The following is a 22,550-nucleotide window of genomic DNA, read 5'->3' as shown; positions in this document are numbered from 1 at the left end:
GCAGTGACTAGTGTGTATGGAGGGGGCATACTCACTGCCAGTGACTAGTGTACACTGAGGTCAGTGCCTCACAATCATAAAGAGGGCATCCCTCCAGTGGCAATGACTAGTGTATATAGAGGGGGCATCTTCACTGGCAGTGACTAGTGTATACAGAGGGGGCATCCTCACTGCCAGTGACTAGTGTATACGGAGGGGGCATCCTCACTGCCAGTGACTAGAGTATACGGTAGGGGCATCCTCACTGCCAGTGACTAGTGTATACGGAGGGGGCATTCTCACTGCCAGTGACTAGTGTATACGGAGGGGGCATCCTCACTGTCAGTGACTAGTGTATGCTGAAGGGTCATTCTCACTGTCAGTGACTAGTGTATACAGAGGGGGCATTCTCACTGCCAGTGACTAGTGTATACAGAGGGGGAATTCTCACTGCCAGTGACTAGTGTATACGGAGGGGGCATCCTCACTGTCAGTGACTAGTGTATGCTGAAGGGTCATTCTCACTGTCAGTGACTAGTATATACAGAGGGGGCATCCTCACTGCCAGTGACTAGTGTATACAGAGGGGGCATTCTCACTGCCAGTGACTAGTGTATACGGAGGGGGCATCCTCACTGTCAGTGACTAGTGTATGCTGAAGGGTCATTCTCACTGTCAGTGAGTAGTGTATACTGAGGTCAGTGCCTCACTATCATGAAGAGGACACCCCCTTGCCCCTCACTGCCAGTGACTAGTGTATACGGAGGGGGCATCTTCACTGCCAGTCACTAGTGTACACTGAGGTCAGTGCCTCACAATCATAAAAAGGGCATCCCCTCACTGCCAGCGACTAGTGTGTACGGAGAGGGCATCCTCACTGCCAGTGACTAGTGTACACTGAGGTCAGTGCTTCACAATCATAAAGAGGGCATCCCTCCAGTGGCAATGACTAGTGTATATAGAGGGGGCATCTTCACTGGCAGTGACTAGTGTATACAGAGGGGGCATACTCACTGCCAGTGACTAGTGTATACGGAGGGGGCATCCTCACTGCCAGTGACTAGAGTATACGGTAGGGGCATCCTCACTGTCAGTGATTAGTGTATGCTGAAGGGTCATTCTCACTGTCAGTGACTAGTGTATACAGAGGGGGCATCCTCACTGCCAGTGACTTGTGTATACAGAGGGGGCATTCTCACTGCCAGTGACTAGTGTATACGGAGGGGGCATCCTCACTGTCAGTGACTAGTGTATGCTGAAGGGTCATTCTCACTGTCAGTGACTAGTGTATACTGAGGTCAGTGCCGCACTAGCATAAAGAGGGCATCCCACCAGTGGCAGTGACTAGTGTATACGGAGGGGGAATCCTCACTGTCAGTGACTAGTGTATGCTGAAGGGTCATTCTCACTGTCAGTGACTAGTGTATACTGAGGTCAGTGCCGCACTAGCATAAAGAGGGCATCCCACCAGTGGCAGTGACTAGTGTATACGGAGGGGGCATCCTCACTGTCAGTGACTAGTGTATGCTGAAGGGTCATTCTCACTGTCAGTGACTAGTGTATACTGAGGTCAGTGCCGCACTAGCATAAAGAGGGCATCCCACCAGTGGCAGTGACTAGTGTATACGGAGGGGGCATCCTCACTGTCAGTGACTAGTGTATGCTGAGGGGTCATCCTCACTGTCAGTGACTAGTGTATGCTGAGGGGTCATTCTCACTGCCAGTGACTAGTGTATGCTGAAGGGTCATTCTCACTGTCAGTGACTAGTGTATACAGAGGGGGCATCCTCACTGCCAGTGACTAGTGTATACAGAGGGGGCATTCTCACTGCCAGAGACTAGTGTATACGGAGGGGGCATCCTCACTGTCAGTGACTAGTGTATGCTGAAGGGTCATTCTCACTGTCAGTGACTAGTGTATACAGAGGGGGCATTCTCACTGCCAGTGACTAGTGTATGCTGAAGGGTCATTCTCACTGTCAGTGACTAGTGTATACAGAGGGGGCATCCTCACTGCCAGTGACTAGTGTATACGCCAGTGACTAGTGTATACAGAGGGGGCATTCTCACTGCCAGAGACTAGTGTATACAGAGGGGGCATCCTCACTGCCAGAGACTAGTGTATGCTGAGGGGTCATTCTCACTGTCAGTGACTAGTGTATACGGAGGGGGCATCCTCACTGCTAGTGACCAGTGTATACTGAGGTCAGTGCCACATGATCATAAAGAGCGCATCCCTCCAGTGGCAATGACTAGTGTATACGGAGGAGGCATCCTCACTGTCAGAGACTAGTGTATACGGAGGAGGCATCCTCACTGTCAGTGACTAGTGTATACGGAGGGGGCATCCTCACTGCCAGTGACTAGTGTATGCTGAGGGGTCATCCTCACTGTCAGTGACTAGTGTATGCTGAGGGGTCATTCTCACTGTCAGTGACTAGTGTATGCTGAGGGGACATCCTCACTGTCAGTGACTAGTGTATGCTGAGGGGACATCCTCACTGTCAGTGACTAGTGTATGCTGAGGGGACATCCTCACTGTCAGTGACTAGTGTATGCTGAGGGGACATCCTCACTGTCAGTGACTAGTGTATACGGAGGGGGTATCCTCGCTGTCAGTGACTAGTGTATACTGAGGTCAGCGCCTCACTATCATAAAGAGGGCATCTCCCAGTGGCAGTGACTAGTGTATACGGAGAGGGCAGCCTCACTGAAGACAGTTCCACACAATCATAAAGATGGCATCCCTCCAGTGGCAATGACCAGTGCATATGGTGGGGGGGGGGGTCATTCGCTGTCAGTGCCTGGCCCAGACTCATTGCCATTAGATTGTAAAAGACCCTCCTCCTGCCAGTCCCTGAGAAATTCCCTGAATTCTTAGCGGTGGCAGCAATGCTTGCCCGCCTCTCCCTGCTGGCAGGAAAATGAAGACTAGCTCCACACTGTACGCTGTAATTAAACCCCACCATTTTTGCAAATTGGACCATTTAATTTTCAAATGCCACTGTGGTGACAAGAAGAGGGCTCGAGGGACTGCTGCAGCCCACAGCGGCACGGCGCGTCGACGACACAAGCTTCATAACCGTGCCCACCGCCAGAAGGGCTGCGCGATGGCCCTGGCAGCTTTCTTGCTCTTGCTAACAGTGGATCTGCTGGAAGCCCAGGAACATTTCATTGCAAGGTTTGTAAACGCCCCCTCAACAGTTCACCTGTAGGGCACACTTGCTCACCTGCAGAAGGCAAAACACCTTGAAATTCTACGTGTATTGTCATTTTGCATTGATGTGATATAGTGCACATGATGACTGTAAGTACATTGATTTGTTTATTCATTCATCCATCCGTCTTGGACCCCCTGTTTATTTAATGAAGGCCACTTTATTCAAGGGAGGTCCGTTGTTAATCACATGCATCGCTAGTTATTTCTCCATGCAAATAATTGATCACCTTCATCGCTTGTTGTTATTTCTCCATGCCAATTGCAATAGTTTGTTATGATTCGGCGTCCTTCTCCCTCCTCCCACTCCTGTACCCTTTCTTTAATCCTTTGACATGTTGTGGCTTCCCCTGGTATTATCTTTCTTTTCCTTTGGTATTTTCTTTTAGCCTCCAGTCTTTCCTTCTTTCTTTCCCGCTCTAGAACCACGTACTGTTCTTTCCTTTCTTCTTTCTGCTTCTGCCCCCCCCCAATTTAACCTCCATTTAAATATTGAAATTCAAACCTTTGTAAACATTATGATTTTATTTTCTATGCTTTTTGAGTTTCTGTTCAGGCACTAAGTTGGACCTTCTCGCGATGGTGTACGTGTCCCAATGCCCCCCTTAACCATCGCACCCTCATCCCTTCCAGTGCCCATTCATCTCTTCCATCAGCTTCATCAAATATATTTTGGTGCCCGGGAATGACACGTGTACCCTGTCCTTGGTTTCTCAGGTCTAATCACCTTATATCTGGCGGTTCCGCTCTCCGTCGCTTTGCAAAATCCCTACTCTTCCCGGTTCATCTCCTTTCCAGCCAGATTCTTTGCTTCCCCAAACCTTCTGAATCAGCTGCTGGGACCACAGGATGTTTGCACTGGGTACCAATCTCTTCACCATCCCCTGCTCTTTCTTCATTATTCTTATGCTTTCGAGCCCATTGTACAAAGTCCTTCTCCCCCAGGTGTATTATTAACTTATTAACATATTAACTTTCTCCCCATCATTCTGACCTATCCCCCTAGTTCTTCAACGTCTAGATGGCTACCCTTGCACGTGCAAGCGCCACTTTCACTACTAATTTCCAGTGTTATGCAGATGACACACAACTCTCCTTCAGGCTACCCTCAGCCGCCTCCTCCTCACTCATACTTGACTGTCTGTCCGTTAGTCAATCACTGTGTGCAGCAAATGACCTTTGCCTCAATGCCAGTAAAACTTAGATTGTTCTCATTGGGCAACCTGCTCCCGCTTTCCCACTCTCACTATGGCCGGCCTCCCTTGGCCCCGCACCTACTCCCACCTATGAGGCCAAAAACATTGGTGTCATCTTCGACTCCATTCTCTCCTTCTCCTGTCACATCTCTGACAACTTAAGAAAGTCTAACTATCATCTACACCTACTTAGAGGCACTCTCCCTTTTCTCACTTTCCCCCAGCTGCTCACTGTTTCTCTCTAGGCTGGACTACTGCAACAGACTATTCCTCAAACTCCCTGCTTCCACTATGTGCCCTCTGTAACTCATCCAGAACAGAACCGCAAGACTTGTCCTGGGCCTCAAGACCAGGGACCGCATCTCTCTAGTGCTGAATTCCCTTCACTGGCTCCCCGTGGCAGCAAAGATCAAATTCAAGACCCTCTGCATTGTCCACAAGGCTTTCTGGGGCCTGGGAGCTACCTATCTGCAATGTTGCCTACCTAAATACTGTCCCTCCCGATCCCTCAGCTCATCTACCTCCAAGTTTCTGCGAGTGAGTCGGTTCTCCAAGCAGAGATTTGGAGGGAGATCCCTTTCCTCTCAAGGTGCCTCCCTCCCAAGCAGCCTCCCTGCCACTCTCCGTCTTGAGCCTGATATTCTTAAGTTCCTGAAAAACTCCTCAAGACTTTCCTCTTCTCCTCTTCCTTCTCTCTCACCCTACCCTGCTAACCTAGCTCTATGCTCTTCCTTCTCCCCCCACTTCCACACACAGCATATTGACTGGCACCCTGGTATACTTCAGTGTCTCACAGGGCACAGGCCCCCCTGCCAGTCTTTTCTGCACTTGCCTCAGGGCCCTCAACCCACCACTGCACTTGTAAAAAACATAAGAGCTTTCTCTCAGCACTTCACCAGTCTCTACAGACTGGATGCAATTGGCCCCCTGCCCCTCCCTTGCCCTTTCCCGCACATGTACAATCTTATACCGCCTTGCCTGAAGATTATGCTGTCTGCTCTCCGTTGTCTTCTCCCATTAATGTGCACTTGAAAAAAACGCAGAAATGCCATCAGGCCTATTTGCTGTATCGAAACTGTAAAATGAATCATACTTACTTAATCTGCCTGTGCAGACCGTTATCGTCTCAGAAATTCCAGGGCTCTGAGCGACTGTTGTTTTCTCCCTGTGTTTCCACCCTGCTTGAGCGTTTTGAAACACTTGCCCGTGTATAGGCGCAAAATAAATAAACATTAGCATGCCACACCATACCATCTACTGCCTGCCTCTTGTCTCCCAACACAAACAGCATAGGTAGCAACTGTACCTCCCTCAACATTTGGCTCATGTCACTTAAAATGTCCACAAATCCAATTGGACTTCCATTCATCCGGAACTACAATAGATGAAAGCATACATTCAGAACACGGCAGTCATGTATTTGACATCCTATAAGGTGTCACCACATTTGTTTTTGAATTCAGCCACACGAGAAATGCAACCTACACCTTTTGAATTCAGCCGCACTACAATTGTACTGAGTTAGTTAATGCTGCTTTTGAATTTAGCCACACTAGAATTGTACTGAGTTTGTTAAGGCTGTTTTTGAATAAAGCGATGCTAGAATTGAACCGGTTGCTTGTGAGTTTAGCCACTCTAGAACTGCACTGATTTGGCATCCATTGCTTTGAATTGAATCACACTAGAACTTTACACTGCTGCTTTAGAATGTAACCACAGCAGAATTGTACTGATTTGTCATCCACTCCATTTGAAATTAGCCACACTAGAATTGCACTAAGTTGGTTATCACCGCTTTGACTTTGGCCCAACTAGAATGGTAAAGATTTAGTTAACACCGCTTGTGGATCTCTCCACACTAGAATCTTTACTAACTTGGTTTCCACTCTGCGGCCAGCCTTTGGACCACATTTACCATTTTATTAGTCCATGGCAACAATAATTAGGCATGACCCCTCTGTATCTCTCTTTGGAACCCTAATCTCCCCATGCTCAAGTCTGTTATCCACCGTGTGCATGTACCTCAAGCACCTACTGTTTATACTTCACCAAATCTGTTTGCCGCGCAATCACCTGCTCTCCGTCTGTGATCATACTGCCGGTCAGATAGCACATCGAGTAGAGCACTGGTTTGACATCTGTGCAGAGCATGCCGATGCAGGTACGAATCTCGGCAGGGCCAAACTCAGCTTTTCATCCTTCCGAGGTTGATAAATAAGCACCACACACCATGTGTAAGCAGCACTCAGATGTCTGAAGGTTTGTAGCACTATATAAATGCAAAAAACAAAAAACAAACCCATTCTTCATATCTTCCCTTACTTGATTAAATCTCCAGACAGGCACCTTCACAACCTCAGCTCCCTAATCACTGTCTTCATGCAACACTCAAATCTGGGGTCCTTTCTAGCATATGTCATGTTTTTGGCACAGCCCATTTACACGTTACCCTTTCTAATGAGAGCATCTAGCAAAACCAGGCAGGATTTACTTGTTAGCAGGCCCTACACTGTATCAATTCCTTTTTTCCATGTAATGAAATATTATAGTCAGAGTCACCATACTACTATAAAAAAAAAAGAAGAAGTGGAACATTATTCAACTTGACCCTTACATCTGTTTCCTCAACCACCTATGATGGCATCTAAGCGAGGCAGAAATGTTCTTGAAGAATTGGTCAAGGCTGAAATAATGTTCCAAAAACATGACAGACATCATTGCAAATCCCCAAACATGCCACTTATCCATGTCTCAATTGCAGTAACTGCAATACCATTAAAAAAAGGGAGTACATTAGACATCCACTACCAGGAATTAAGATCAAATGTAACCATTATGCTACTTGTAACACACGTAATGTTACTTATGGTTTACGTTGCCTTTGTGGCCAATACTACATGAGCCAAACATCTTGCAAAGTGTGAGAAAGATAGACACAACATAAGTCCAATATTCAGACTAGTAATTTAAAATCACTGGTCACCCAACACTTTAGAGATCACCAACACGCAATCACCCAATTGAGATTCGTAGCCTTACAAGTTGTACATCAACCACCAAGGGGTGGACACATGTCTAAGAAACTAATGCAAAGAGAATTGTTTTCGGGATTGATCCTCTAGATACTACATACCCTTATGTATGAACGTGGACTTCAATCTAGGAATGTATATTTAAATATGCTTCTCAGCTTGAAATATATTTTGGGATTTGTTGAATTTTAAATACTTTGACCCTGGCTAGTGAATACATATGGTTGTACCTTTAACATGTGCAAGCTTTAATATGCATTAATGTTCCTTATGATTTATTGAAAATCATAGTTTGTAAAAAAATTATAAATCAAATTAAAAAATAGTTGACATTAACGTAATGCCTTCTTTAGAGTTGGCAGTTGTATAAGCACTGTAAGCCTATACTTTAACCTTACACATTTAAGAATTGCTTAATTGATCACATTTTCCATCTTGGTTTTTGGTGTTGTCTATAGTAACGAACATTTTTCAAGTGGTTAGTATATTCCTGCTTAAATTGTATCATCATCTGCCAGTTAAACTCTTTATTTTATGTGTGCACTAGATTGTAATGAGAAATATTAATAACATTTTTAATTTTCACTTACCTGGTTGCTTTTCCCTTTTTTTCATGACCGCTCTTATTCCCGGTCCTTTATTTGACATAGCGCTCATAATGACATCACTGCATGACGCATGAAGACATAAGAACATCAATGACAAAAAACAGACTTTTTGGAGTCTCGCAAATTGGCATTCTAATTAAAGTGACTTCACAGTCTATCCTAATCAAATTTTAAAAATCCACTTGAATTTTTTCATTACGTTACTTTCTAGGTCCATGACCTTTTCGTATTGTAGGAGGTTAAACATTGATTTTGGTGCTAAATAACATTTGTTGCCAATTGATGCTGTACTGAGATACATTGTTTAACCCTAAATGCCTTCCTTATCTCCACAATTGAAGATAAAAGGTACCGATAGCTTCATTTGACCTGAAACGTTAATTTTCTGTTTTAAGATTTAACTCTGTTACTTTTGGCAAGTTTGTAAACAAATAGAGTGAACTCCCCCTTCCCCTTTTTCTACAGAGGAAGTACTAACTATATCATATCACCATCACCGTCAGGTATTTCATTTTGATTTTGCCAAAACGTAATATTTCTTTCGAGGCATTTCTAATGACTGTATCGGGTTAAGCATGTTATATGTGAATTGAAGTAGTGACTAATACGCTTATCAATTGTAATAACTGCTCTGGGATATTATCATGAATTTCATTTTCCCTTAAAGTCCCCTAAACAAATGGATTTATTTTATTTATGTTTGTTTACATTATTCAACAGATTATAATGGAAAGCTCCTGATGAAGGGATTAATATGTGCTCAAACACGTTGAGCAACGGATTTGATGTCAATGTGATCTCATGGAATTCAAGTACACATTAATTTTAAATCAAAAGGATTGTTCTTCAAGTTCCTTTGAAGAGTTAATTCTTGTTAAACATTGTTTTATTGACATTTTTCATCATGTTTTTTCATGAACCGTAAAGTTTTTTTGTTATTTTTAAAAGGATTTTCTCAAGATTGTGACTCTTTTCAGTTAAATGTTGTGCAGTGGTCAGGAGTATACTTAATTTAAGGCTACGAGCTATTCTATTGTTAGTGCGCATCCTTTTTGCCAGAGTTGTTCTCACCTCGTCAGCGACCTTAATAGTCTGAACTATTTGTAAGGATTTGCACTAGAGTACTGAATACTCTGTGTAGTCCTTTCTTTTTTCCACCTCTTATAATGCATGGGGTTTCTTGTACCTGTTTCCCCCTACCCAGTTCCTGTGTATCAGCCCGTCCTACCCCTTCCGATCTGGCTTTGAACGTTGTTATGGGTCTTTTCTCTTTGGCAGCCAACACTTCATGCAGTCCCCATTTTCTCCCTTGCAAGTTCTTCTTCCAGCAGTTTCCTTCTCTTTCCAGGAACCAGGCCACCATTACTCTTCATTTTTGGGCACCCACAGGCCAAAATGGCCAGCGATACCATCACTGATGCAACCTTCTTTTTAGGCTTTAGTCTCAAATACCCACTTTTTATTTCATTCCCCACCCATCCCACACTCACAACCCTCTCCCATGCCTGCAGAACTGCAATGGTGGTCGCAATCTCCTTGTCACTGGACTTGGAGTCACTGTCCGTGCTGCCATTGCTGCCTGCCAAAGAGAGTGAAACTTCCCCTTGTGTCTATCTTGTTCGCTATGCTGATCCTAAAGAGCCTACTGACCAATCATTTTAGCTCATTCCGAGTAATCCGCTAAACATCCGTTAATAACGCCAATCCAATATTAGCATCTCCGGCTGGGCATGCAGCGGAAACCCCACCAAACTACGAGTAGAGGCACATTCGCACAAACCCATGCTGAAAGTGGAACTGAGATAGTGGGCAGGTCCACCTTTGACGAAATCCCTGCCTGGTTTCCTGGGCGCTCTGACGATGAAAGGCGAAGGGTCGGATTAAAGGAGGAGTCGATACCAGAGGCCTCAAGTTGATTAATGAATGGTGAGTAGACTAAGGGTAATGGCAAATAAGGGAATGGGATTGTGATCATTTTTGAGTAACAGAAAATATTGTGAAGAGAAGAGGTTGCGCCTAAAAGCCCTAACTCAAGGGAGTTAGAAGGAGGCATCTCAAACTCCAATGTAAGTAGAGTGAAATATACAACGTGTAATCAGGATTACATAAAATGATGTTTCAAAACCTGTATAGGGTATAAATAAAGGCGAGAGATAAGGTGATCATGGTGTTTATAAATGTGTAATGTTTGACTAGTCTGAATGTTGTTTGTTGAGTAAAAATATTGAAGAGCGATAGAGATTGTGAAATAAATTGAAAAAGTTGAGGTGCAATAGTGATTGAGTATAGCAAAGTGATTGGCGCCAATCAAGAGAATAGATACGCCAATCAGGAGAAAAGATATGCCAATCAAGAGAATAGAAACGCCAATCAAGCAAGAGAATAGTAAGGCTGCTGAAATTAGAGGCTTGAGCAGCGATTGATGGTGCGCGCTCATATTTTTATTTATTTTTTTAATGTTGAAAAGTGGTGATTTAAGCCAAAGTATAAAGTTCATTTAACAGTCAGGTAAGTATCGACAATCGATTGAGACTTGTCATTATGAGGGATACTCCTCTCATGCACTTATGCAAAACACTACCAAAGCATATGCCCAAGCTCAAACAGTATAGTGCGGAATGGGTAAAAGGCACAGCAGATAAGATGTTCATGCTGTGGCCACAAGGGGGATCATTGTCAAAAGTGGTATTGCAACGCATGAACACATACTTGCACATTGCATACTCAGGGAAGAAATTAGAGAAAAGATTAGTGATTTTAGAGCTCTGTAAGATGTATTAAGAGGAAAGAGAAGGCCCAGCAACTGAGGACTTGATGCTTAATCAGCATTAGAAGGAAGGCGTTGAGCCCTCAGCTCCCCTTACCGCACATGAAGCAAAGGGTGTTGCTACAGAAAAATAGGAGTGTATCACCTAAAGGAATTAAAAGTAGCGACAGATATAGTAATCCAATATATGGAACCCCTGCTTACAGTAGTGACGATAATCCGGAGGAGAATAAGAGAAAGGAAGAGATTTATAAAATCATACAAGACAAGGAAGAACAGAGCGAATGATCAAAATGTCAACAGAAATAAACAGGGAGATTAAGAGATGGACAGGAGAGAAGGATAAGGCTGCCGATATAGCGCTTGTGCAGAACAAATGGATGGGAGGACAAATATTACTTAAGATATATGGGAAAAGTATCGAGGAACTTAGGTAAAGAGAAGATAAAGACGAACAAGAAAGAGAAGAAGGAGAGAAGAGATTGAAAGAAGATGATCAGACAAGGAAAATCAGGGAGCGACAAGAGCAGATATATCAGGAGGAGCAGGAGAAATAAGAAGAGCGGGCAGAAGAAAAAAGAAAGTATGACAATAGGCAGAGAGCGATAGAAGAAAAAGATAGAAAGGAAAGAAAGAGGAGGAAGGAGCACAACAATCAAGGAACAAAAGATTACAGAGACGAAGGGAAGAAGAGGAAAGAAGGGAAGGAGTAAGGAGAGGAGAAGACCGAAAACAAGAGGAAGAAGGCATGCGAGAAGCAAAGAGAAATAGGTGAAGAAATAGAACAGAAAAGGAGTCAGTGAGGTCTTGACGCCAGTCTCATTCGTAAAGAAGAAATGAGGCCGAGCACAGAAATACAGTGGGATAGAGTGGAAGAGATTAGACGAAGAAAGATTTGATGCAGAAAGCATCGGAGAAAGGATTGATAAGGTCTATCAACAGTTAAGGCGAAATAGTGAGTATGAAACTCGAGGGAACAATGGTCGATCCCCAGTGCCTCAATCACGAAGTGAGGAAGAAAGCCTGTTCAGTGATGAACGTCCAGCATTGTCTTTAAGCAGACTGAATCTGGACAAGGGTGAAGAGGATGATAGTCTTACTAGTTGGGGACTAGAGATGTCGGACAAGGAAAGAGAATGCGGATTTGGGGCAGAAGGATGGAGCGCGTGCCCCCCTGAAGGAAATCTGCAAATAGATAAGGAAGTGAGATGGTCGGATTTGGAACAACTTAAAGATAGAACACCAGATCATATAGCATATCCTGAGCATCCCCGAGGATGATCATGTAGTGAGAAGGGAGAGTCGCCACCATATGTGAGCAGGTTAAGGTCATTACCCACAAGGAGACAGACAGGAGCGATTGTTCATGCCATGGATAAGCTAATAGTGGATCCGACTATGGGACAGGGTTTCAGCAGTTTCCCTTGTTAGAAGAAGGGATAGCAAGACCACAATATATTCTATGGCCATAGATGGACAAGGATAACTTAAGATGCAAGCCCTAGTTTGACTTTGGGCGCTGGGAAATGGATATATAATTAGAAAAAAATGACAGGAGGAAATATGCTGGCCACAGGGGACATAAATCGTCTCCTGGCAGCTATTCCTGGGGAGAGGGCTGATGACATATGGAGGGTAGTGGGATATTCAAGTGTGACTGTATAAACCACAGTGTATGATGGAGCACGTTTAATAATTGTAGAGCAGATGTTTGGAGGGCTGTCAGGGTACATTATCCTGACACATAAGATATGGGTGCAATTATGACACGTAAAATGAAGGAAGATGAAGACCCTGTTGCTTATATTGAGGATATTCAGGAGAAATGGCAGCTTGAAACTCATGAGCCATGGGAAAAAACAGTGCCATTTTTTTTACCACATTTTATTTCAGGGGTTGCCTGAGCCAGTACAGAGGCAGATGAAAAACAAGTAAGGATGGAAGAAAAGACATGGGCTGTGATACGATATAATAGGTTATTTATAACGTGCTTAATACCTAGAGGTTTCTAAGCGCGGACCCGGGGATCAAACCTGTGGTGCTCTATGTCTTCTTGCTTCCAAGGGGAGCATGTTGCCCCTGAGCTTTCCTACCGAGACTAGTACACCATTGTAGGTTATTACAAGAGAAGAACACGAATAAAGATGAGAATAGAAAAATAGACGAAGCCAAATTAGTACAAAAAAATTGTCATAGTTTGCCATAGAAAGGGCGGTATTGACAAGCAGAGAAGGATTGGGAATGCAGGAAGCACTGGGTGCATCATAGGCGAATAATCTGCGCCTGGTGGACCAAGTTGTATATAGGTTTACCCCACGAAACAGAGGAATGGGTTATAGAGGAAGAGGAGGCGGATTTCAAAATAATCAAGATTGGTTTCAAGGTACACAGAAAGAGAACCAGAATACTCAGGGAGGATATAACCAAGGAGGGACTAATAGGAGAGTTCCTCCATTATGTTGAAATTGTGGAATGACATGACATATTGCGTGCCTATGTGGGAGCCAAGGGAATGTACTGAATGTACAGTTCTCAAGAGGGGGGACATCTAATCCTCCACCATATACTACACAAACCAGAGAAGTTTTTGCCCAAAATCATACATTGTATTGAACACAAGTGCTGCAAGTACATCAGGTACCACAGCAGAGACGAATACAGAGACAAATAAAAATGAATCTGCCACAATGGCATTCGCAACAAGCCCCTATGCAGACACAGATATATGCAGACACAGGACAAGTATTGACACCCAGAATAGGAGGTGTTACTGTGGTATGAGGAAATCCTTTCACAGGGATGAGCCTGTATCACAATAGGACCTCTCACAGGGTGTATTGATGTGTTCAGTACTGTCTGTGACACCAAACCTCCAAGAGAAATCAAGGGTCGATGTGACGATAGGAGGCAAATCCTTTTCTTTTCTTGTAGACACTGGAGCAACTTGTTTGTGTATATGAGAGGGAAAATATCCAATGTCCGGTATTGCCATGAATGTTCAAGTGTTCTCTGGAGCTACAACCCGAGTTCATTTTAACAGTCTCCATAGGAGAATGTGATATGTCTGTTCCCCTGTTATATTCACAACACACACTGGTTAACATTTTGGGAAGAGATTTAATGATGAAACTTAATATGACGATTTCATTTACTGATCAAGGAATAGTGTGCTCCACTTCAGGAATACACTATTTAAACATGATGTAAAAGCAAGGAAATATCGAGGCTGAGTACCACAAAAGGAAATACACCAAACACGGGCTATAAAGATTCACAGATCTTTAATCTACTGTACAGTTACAAAGAAACAGAAATTCAGATAGCTGTCTGGCTCTCAATACATCACAATGAGTACCAGCCAATCAGAGTGAGGAGAGAGAGTGCTGTACATCTTAACATTCGCATATTTATATGTTTCTTACAAGATTGTCCTGCCCCTCTACAGGTTAATAATCTGCAGTCTAGGAGTTTGTGCCAAGTTCACTTATAGCTCATACAATAATATGCACATGGATTACATAGGTTTGTGTTTCCAACAAGTCACAATGACAAAGTGTATTCCTGGATTTAACAGTGAGCCTTAGTACATATCCCTTCACAATGTAGTTCTGCCAGTGTCCACGCTCGACATTTACATAGTATTGTCCTCGATGTATATTCGTGGATGAGACTTGTTACTGCAGGCAATCCTGGGACAACAAGTCAAACTTGGTGCAAGGTCGCATTACCTAGTCTTAGCTGTCGGCCCTCGGACAGTCTAACCATTAACAGGACTCAAAGGTTGGGAAGGCTTGGTTGCAAGTTAAAAACACAGTCCACCATTTTAGAACAGAGAATCACATACAAACTGAAATCAAAATAGCGGATGATCCTAAAATGGCGGCGAAGTCGATCTAAAATCGGAACTTTGCAACAAGGTTTTCTTCGCAGAGCGACTATGCTTAGGCCAATACACATCAGAAGGAGTTACAATATGATTTCTCATTTAACAAACCCTCCTTTTGGCCTAAGCCAAGCGATAAACTACAACTAGTCACTTTACGAGTAACTCCACGTCTCAATGTCCATACAACCTGAATCACAATCATCAGGGATATCAATCGCCATAAGGTCTGTAACAGAAATTTCCTTCAACACAAATTCATTGGTCATTCTTTCTGGTGCACGTACCTTTTGTCCTAATGTTCCCATAGTCTGTGCACAACATCCCCATAGCACTGAACATATGGCAGGAAGACATTGAATACAGCAACATCAGAACAACAGAATACCCAGAACCAAGCGCTAAGATCCCAATTTCCCTCGGGATCGTGCACTTCTGAACTAAGGACGTGCAGATTTTGTATAGCCTTAAAGATGGCTGGGGAGGAATCCGGTACGAAAACGCAACAAGTGGCCCACACTAATTTGCATACTCCACCACGCTCAGCCAGGATGATGTCTAACGCCATCCAGTTCTGTAGTGCCACTAAGCTTATCACTTTCTGTTCTAGAGTCATGTTATAGAGTATGTCAGTGGTCCGGTTGATGGTTCTCTCCAGTACTCTCGCTAGTCTTCTGATATACTCAGAGTTTAGTATTTGCCCCCAAAAAGGTACAGAGATTTCGCTACGTCATCTAGAACGTGATGAAGTATCGTCATTCTCATCCCACCTTGGACGAGCCCTAGAGATTTCTGTGGTACTGACTATAAATACCCCTGGCAACAGAATTCCTAAATAACAGGTTCCCTGCCAATCCATAGGTAGCTATGGGAAAGCTTAATTACGGCAAACGAAGTAGACAGGTTTGCCTACCTACAAAGGTCTGTCCTCACTGGTCAAGTTCCCGACATTGGTGCAACCCTTGAAATCACCCATTGACTGAGTACCAAACCTCTGTATGCAGAAAGAAACTGAGTCGGGAATATGGTTAACAGTATAGGAAGGTGGCGTGGCATCGCTATTGCCTATAGGAGCCATCTTGAAAGAGATCAGAGATTGAAAAGGTCGAGAGAGTCTATCAGAAGGCCTAATGGAAGCAACATTAAGCTTGCTTCTATTTGCAAAAAATGAGCATCCCAAGGGTGTTAAAACTCGTCTTTCAAATTAATTCAAATTCGTTCCATCAAAGTTCCCCGAGATGCTATTGTTCCATCGGCCAAAGAATAGTGCCCTTAAAAAAGCATAACATGCAGTAGTCAGAGGCAAAAGATGAATATACCAGCCCAACCCTTTGTCTCCATGTTGCGGTAAATGCGAGCAGACCCAGCAATTAGACCTGCTAAAAATGGCATGTGTTGCCTTCATTACAAGCAGTAGTGTGTTATTATGGTAACTATGTCTGTGTTGAGAGTCTCTAGGAGATAGAGTGTGCAGATGCACAAAAGGAGTACGTACAGTGGGTACATTTTTAGTGGGCAAAAGTGTTTCAAGCGGACGTATTTCTTCCACGTACCAAAATCCCAAAGCAATTACTATTGTGAAACCGGTTAACATGATAACAAGATAACAATACGTTTTAAAAGACCATGGGCCTCATTACAACCTGCCAATCCGTGACCGTGCAAAATCCGTGATGGCGGTAAAAACGTTTCCGTGTCCGCAAGGGTGCGGAAAAACCGCCCGATTACACGCTGTCGGTCGCGCGCACCACACGGACTCGGAAACGTTGTTACCGCCGTCACGGAATACCCCACGGAAATGGAAATAACGAAGCCACAAGTGGCGCAAAACCCGTTTCCGCCTCCGCCGCCACGGACACGGAACCGGAAATACCATGATCGCCAAAACAGGAAACAGAGAGGCGGCCATCATATAAAAGCACAATCCATTGCCATCCAGAGCCAGCACAAGCACAATCCTGACTCTGAGAAGCCAAAAGGGACCACCAGCATGTCTGCCAGGATTCCTGCACAGAGGCAGCGCAAACAGCTCTTCAGCGAGGCGGAGCTAACCGTCTTGGTGGAGCACATTGTGGACAATGCAGAGATGCTGTTCAGCGCCGACCAACGGCGTGCCACACAGCAGCGGAGGAAGGAGGTGTGGGCCGAAGCTGCACGCAAGTGCACCGCCGTGGGCGTGGCAGTGAGGAGCGTGAAGGACTGCCACAAGCGTTGGGACGACCTGAGGCTGAGGGTACGCAACCTCATTTCCACGCACCGCCAACGCAGCAGTGGGACAGGCGGAGGACCCCCTTCCCCACTGAGGCTGCAAGCATGGGAGGAGCGTTGCAGCAGCGTCCTCCACCTAGAGGGAATCCATGGCATTGGGCAGGCTGAGGCAGGAGTGAGCCCACCTGCAGATGCGGGTAAGTGCCCAAACATCAATGCCACATGTAAATATGCAGTTGTGAGTACTGGGCCAAAGGACCCATTAACAACCCCCCCCCCCCCAGGCAGTGCATGTGTGGCCCAAAGGACCCATTAACTACCCCCCCCCCCCAGGCAGTGCCTGTGTGGGCCAAAGGACCCATTAACAACCCCCCCCCCCAGGCAGTGCATGTGTGGCCCAAAGGACCCATTAACTACCCCCCCCCCAGGCAGTGCATGTGTGGGCCAAAGGACCCATTAACAACCCCCCCCCCCCCAGGCAGTGCATGTGTGGCCCAAAGGACCCATTAACTACCCCCCCCCCCAGGCAGTGCATGTGTGGCCCAAAGGACCCATTAACTACCCCCCCCCCCAGGCAGTGCATGTGTGGGCCAAAGGACCCATTAACAACCCCCCCCCCCCAGGCAGTGCATGTGTGGCCCAAAGGACCCATTAACTACCCCCCCCCCCCAGACAGTGCATGTGTGGGCCAAAGGACCCATTAACAACCCCCCCCCCCCAGGCAGTGCATGTGTGGCCCAAAGGACCCATTAACTACCCCCCCCCCAGGCAGTGCATGTGTGGGCCAAAGGACCCATTAACTACCCCCCCCCCCCAGGCAGTGCATGTGTGGGCCAAAGGACCCATTAACTACCCCCCCCCCCAGGCAGTGCATGTGTGGGCCAAAGGACCCATTAACTACCCCCCCCCCCCCAGGCAGTGCATGTGTGGGCCAAAGGACCCATTATGATCCGTATGGAAACCAATATCACTGAATGCAGACACCAGCAATCAGATGCATGTGACTAACACTTTTCAATGTACAATCTCAATGACGCATGTGATGCACCCATCTGCCACCACAACAACACTAATTGCATGCCCTTTGTGTCCCCACAGCCGTTTCAAGTGACAGTGACACTGCACAACAGGCCAGCCAATCAGCATCGGCAAGTACAGTAGCCACCGCCACCACACAGGAGGATGCAGCCGGCAGTTCTGCACCTCTGGCCACATCACCAGCCACTACAGGTGTGCGGCACACCACCACCACCACCACCACCAACATCCCCACCGTCTCCACACTGGCTGAGTCCAGACAGGTGCCACGGGAACCTATCATGGCCACCCAACACAACACCGAAGGCAGCAGCACTGCAGAGGGGGCGGCCTGCAGTGATAACAGTGCCCCGCAAGAGCACTCGGAAACGGGGCCACAGGGGGAGATGCCCACATTGGAAGACCTGGGCTCCTTCCATGAGCTGGGGTTCAGCCCCACTTCACTGGGGAGTCCCATGAGGTCGCCCACACCATCCATGGCGGAACTGAATGCCCGCATGCAGCGGATGGAGGACCAGCAGGCTACCCTCACCCAGCTGGTGGAGAGGCAGCTAGAGGAATCCAGGCTGCAGAGGGAGAGCTACAGCGCCTGTCGAGGTCCATAGGACGCTTTGCGAGCACCATTGTGACCCTTGCACGCCATGTGCGGGAGGGCAATGACCACACCTCCAGGCTTGTGGAGGCCATGTTGGTTGGCCAACAGGCAAATCTGGCACGGATGCCCGCAATCCCTGATTCTGGCCAATCAAATACTACCACCCCATCCAGCTCCACCACTGCCAGTCCGAGGAGGCGCTCAAGTAGGCTAACGGGTCCCTTGGGCAAGGTTGCACAGAAGCGCACACGGAAGTGATGGCATGTGTGTGGGGCAGTGCAGGACACATGTGGACTACAAGGGTGTGAGAGGGGTGGGCACGTTTGGGTAGTGGGAAAGGTAGTTTTGGGGGTTTGGACAATGGGCTCTGGGTGGGGGTGGGCACGTTTGGGTGGTGGGTGGCCCCGGGTGTACAGCTTCCCTAACCAATGCACCTTCTTCCCTGTTGTTATTACATCAATACATCACCATTTCAAATCAAGACATACATGTGTGGACATTGATCATTTATTTTGCAGTGCAACTATTAATCCATTGTCGTCACCATGTTTGTGCATTACTGTGAATGTGCTGTGACTCAGAAGTAAATGCGAATCAGGGCATCCCGTGCTCTCTGCCCATCATGTGGACCCCCAGGGGGAGGCGGTGCCATCCCATCCCCATCTCCATCCCCATCCCCATCCCCATCCCCATCCCCATCCCCATCTCCATCCCCATCCCCATCTTCCTCATCTGCATCTGGTGGCATTGGGATGTTCCTGCGCAGGCATATATTGTGCAGCATGGCACATACGAGCGTGATTTTGCCCGTCTTGACTGGGCTGTACAGCAGTGATCCGCCAGATCTGCTCAGACAGCGGAAACGGGCCTTCAGCAGTCCAAATGTCCTCTCAATCATTCCACGTGTGCGGATATGTGCCCTATTGTATGCCTCTTCATGCCTGTTCCTTGGTCTCCGTACAGGTGTCATCATCCATGGCGTGAGTGCATATCCCGCATCACCTACATGGGATGTAGATGGGGGAACATGTCAGTGTTAGTGGCATCATGTCCTCATCTGCTGCTGTGCATTCTTGTATCATCATTCATTCATGCATATGTACCATGCAGTGTCTGGAGGTATGTATTGGCCATCACGAGGTATGTCACTGACTGCATATGGGCCTACACATTAACTTGCATGTTTGCTGTGCCCTGCGGGTGACATATGATTGTGTGCATGTCATGGTGCAGTGCTGTCCACACATGGCAGAGTGACTCCACTGTACGGAAGTAGTAAATACACGTCGTATCATTTACACCCCTCTCGTGCTTTTTGGGGCAGTGTTTCAATTGAGGGTGGGTGTGTGCAGTGGCACAGGGTTCATGGGACAGTGACGGGATTGGCTGTGGCAGCGTGTGCACGGGCACATTGTGGTGCCCTGTCATGTCTTCCTACATGATGTTTGGCATCCGCTGTGTATTTGGTAGATGGAAGGGGGGTGATGCATGTGCGGTCACAGCGGCACACTCACAATGCTCATTGGCCTGGACACACACACACCACTCCGACAGGGTTGTAGCATCGTCAGCTGTACTCACCCAATAGCCATGTGCTTTGTCCGGCATAGCGTTCCATGTACCGTGGCAACGTGGAATTCCGCAGTACCATTGAATCATGTGATGAGCCTGGGAAACGTGCACAGCAGTGTGTAATCAGTTGCATGGCATCACAAACCATCTGGACATTCAAGGAGTGATACTGTTTCCTGTTGCGGAACACCGCCTCAATTGCATGTGGTACTGTCAGCTCGACATGGGTGCAGTCAACTGCGCCTATGCAATTTGGCATGCCTGCTATGGCATGGAAGGCCAACTTGGTGGCAATGACCTCGGGGAGGGTGCGGGGTAGGGCTATGTGTTCCGACACATGGCGCAACAGGGCATCCAGTACCTGTACCAGGATTTTAGAGAAACACGGTTGTGATATGCCGTGCAGCTCACCAACCGTGTGTTGATAGGTGCCAGTGCCAAGGAAATGCAGAACTGAGACAACCTTCAAGAGGGGGGGGATGGCGGTGGGGGTGTCAATTAGGCTGCTGATGTTGTCCTCAATCATGGCGGTGATGTGCAGGATTGTTGCACGGTCCAGCCGGTATAGGGTGTGGATCTGTCCTGGGGTGAGGTTCCAGGGTGAGGCCCTGATGCGTGGTATTGGTGGCTGGCGGCGGGGTCGGGCTGGCTGGGCAATGGGGTTTGCCATAGCTGCAGGGTTGGCTGGTTGCCGCCTGCGCCTCCTCCGCCTACGCCTCCTCCTCTGCGCCATTACTGCCACCATGTGCAGTACTGCCTGTTGGTTCAGTAGGCCCAGTCCCAGTGCTACTAGCCCTGCTGCCTGCATGGTTCTGTGTTGTGTTGGGCTGGGTGTGGCCCTTTTGTAGGCTCCCAGTGGCCTGCTAGGTCCAGCTGGGCTGATTTGGTGCACCTGTGCCCTGATTCAGTACAGCAGGCAGTGTATAACGCCATGTTCGCGGTGGCGGCGGTTCCGCCACCGTGATCACGGTATTTCCGCCATTTTTTTCCCGGTATTTCCGTGTCCGCGCTAGTTGTGATGCTCACGGTGTTTCGTGTTGCCGGTAACGGAGGGGTTTCCGTGCAGGCGGAATTAAGGGGAACCCTATTTCCGCGGTGGCGGTTTATGGTGGTGCTATTACCGGGGCCGCGGGTCATGATTGCGCGGACATGGAAACGGTGCCGGTATGGTTTTACCGGCAGTGTTAATTCCGGACCGGAGTACTTGTAATGAGGCCCCATGTATTCGATCGTCCATTGTCTTTAATGGCCACACAGTCACTTATTTGTTCCATACGGGTAGAGGCGATAGCAGGCATTTTTCCTTCGAAACGAAAAACACTGGAGTTCATTTGCTGGTGATCTCCTGATTGCTCATTTAATTAGTCTTTCCCTATCCCCGGACATCTAATTTTCCTTTGTATGCAAAAGATAAGGCAAAGGACAAGCCCTATGATGATTTTCTGTTGGCACAGCCGGACCGTGCAATAAGTCTAGCTCCGTGGGCGCAGATTGTACCTTGTAACTCCTAGTACAGTGTGATCTGCGAACAACGTGTCGTTGCTTCCTGATGGGAGTGGTGAATTTGCAACAGAACCTAACAGTGGTGAAAAAGGATCTATAGGAGAGTGTGGAGGTGAAGCAGCTGTTTCCCCAGGCCCAACGGGCTCAGGGAGTGTCTCCGAAGCACTCTCAGTACTGCTCAATGCTGAGTGATCATTGGGAGCAGAGCGGGTGAGTTTCTCTGTATCTTCTGTGTCGTGTGGCAAAGGGAAGGGTATCCTCTTGACATGCAACGCATGTATCCAGTGCCTCTTGCCTTCCACCCGAATCGCTGTCTGTGTGGCCAGGAGAACCTGGTGCGGGCCTCCCCACAGCGGTGCGAGACAGGATGCTCGTTCGAATACCTTAACGAGCACCCATTGACCAGGTCGGATACCATGACCTGGCCCTCATACTTTGCTGGGAGGGCTTCTCGCACCTGTTGGTAAATCAAATACAGATTTTTAGTTAACCAGTCACAGTAATCAGAAAGAAGTACATGTTCAATGTCCCTCAGAGCCCGGGGTTTGGGGAGATTCCAGATGTTAGCTGGCCTACCCATGACCACTTCATATGGGGAGAGCCCAGTCTTAGTCTGTGGGGTGGTGTGCATTGACAGTAACACTATCGGTAAGGCATCCGGCCATTTCAATTTGGTGCCGGCACACATTTTAGCGAGCTTGTTCTTTAAAATTCCATTGTGTCTCTCTACCAATCCAGCACTCTGAGTCTGTCTAGCCAAATGGAACCACGCATATCTGCAGAATTACAGCAGCGATAAAATGTGGACCATTGTCTGACCAGATGACCCTTGGCAAACCAAACCTAGGAAAATATTCCTTATGCATGGTTTTCGCCGTTGTCATTGCTGTAGCGTCTTTCACAGGAAAGGCTTCAACCCATTTACTAAAGGCGCAAATAACAACCAAAACTA

This window comes from Ambystoma mexicanum, chromosome 11, assembly GCF_040938575.1.
Source record: "Ambystoma mexicanum isolate Mex_15411 chromosome 11, UKY_AmexF1_1, whole genome shotgun sequence".
Classification (NCBI taxonomy): Eukaryota; Metazoa; Chordata; class Amphibia; order Caudata; family Ambystomatidae; genus Ambystoma; species Ambystoma mexicanum.
Note: the sequence above shows the minus strand (reverse complement) of the source record.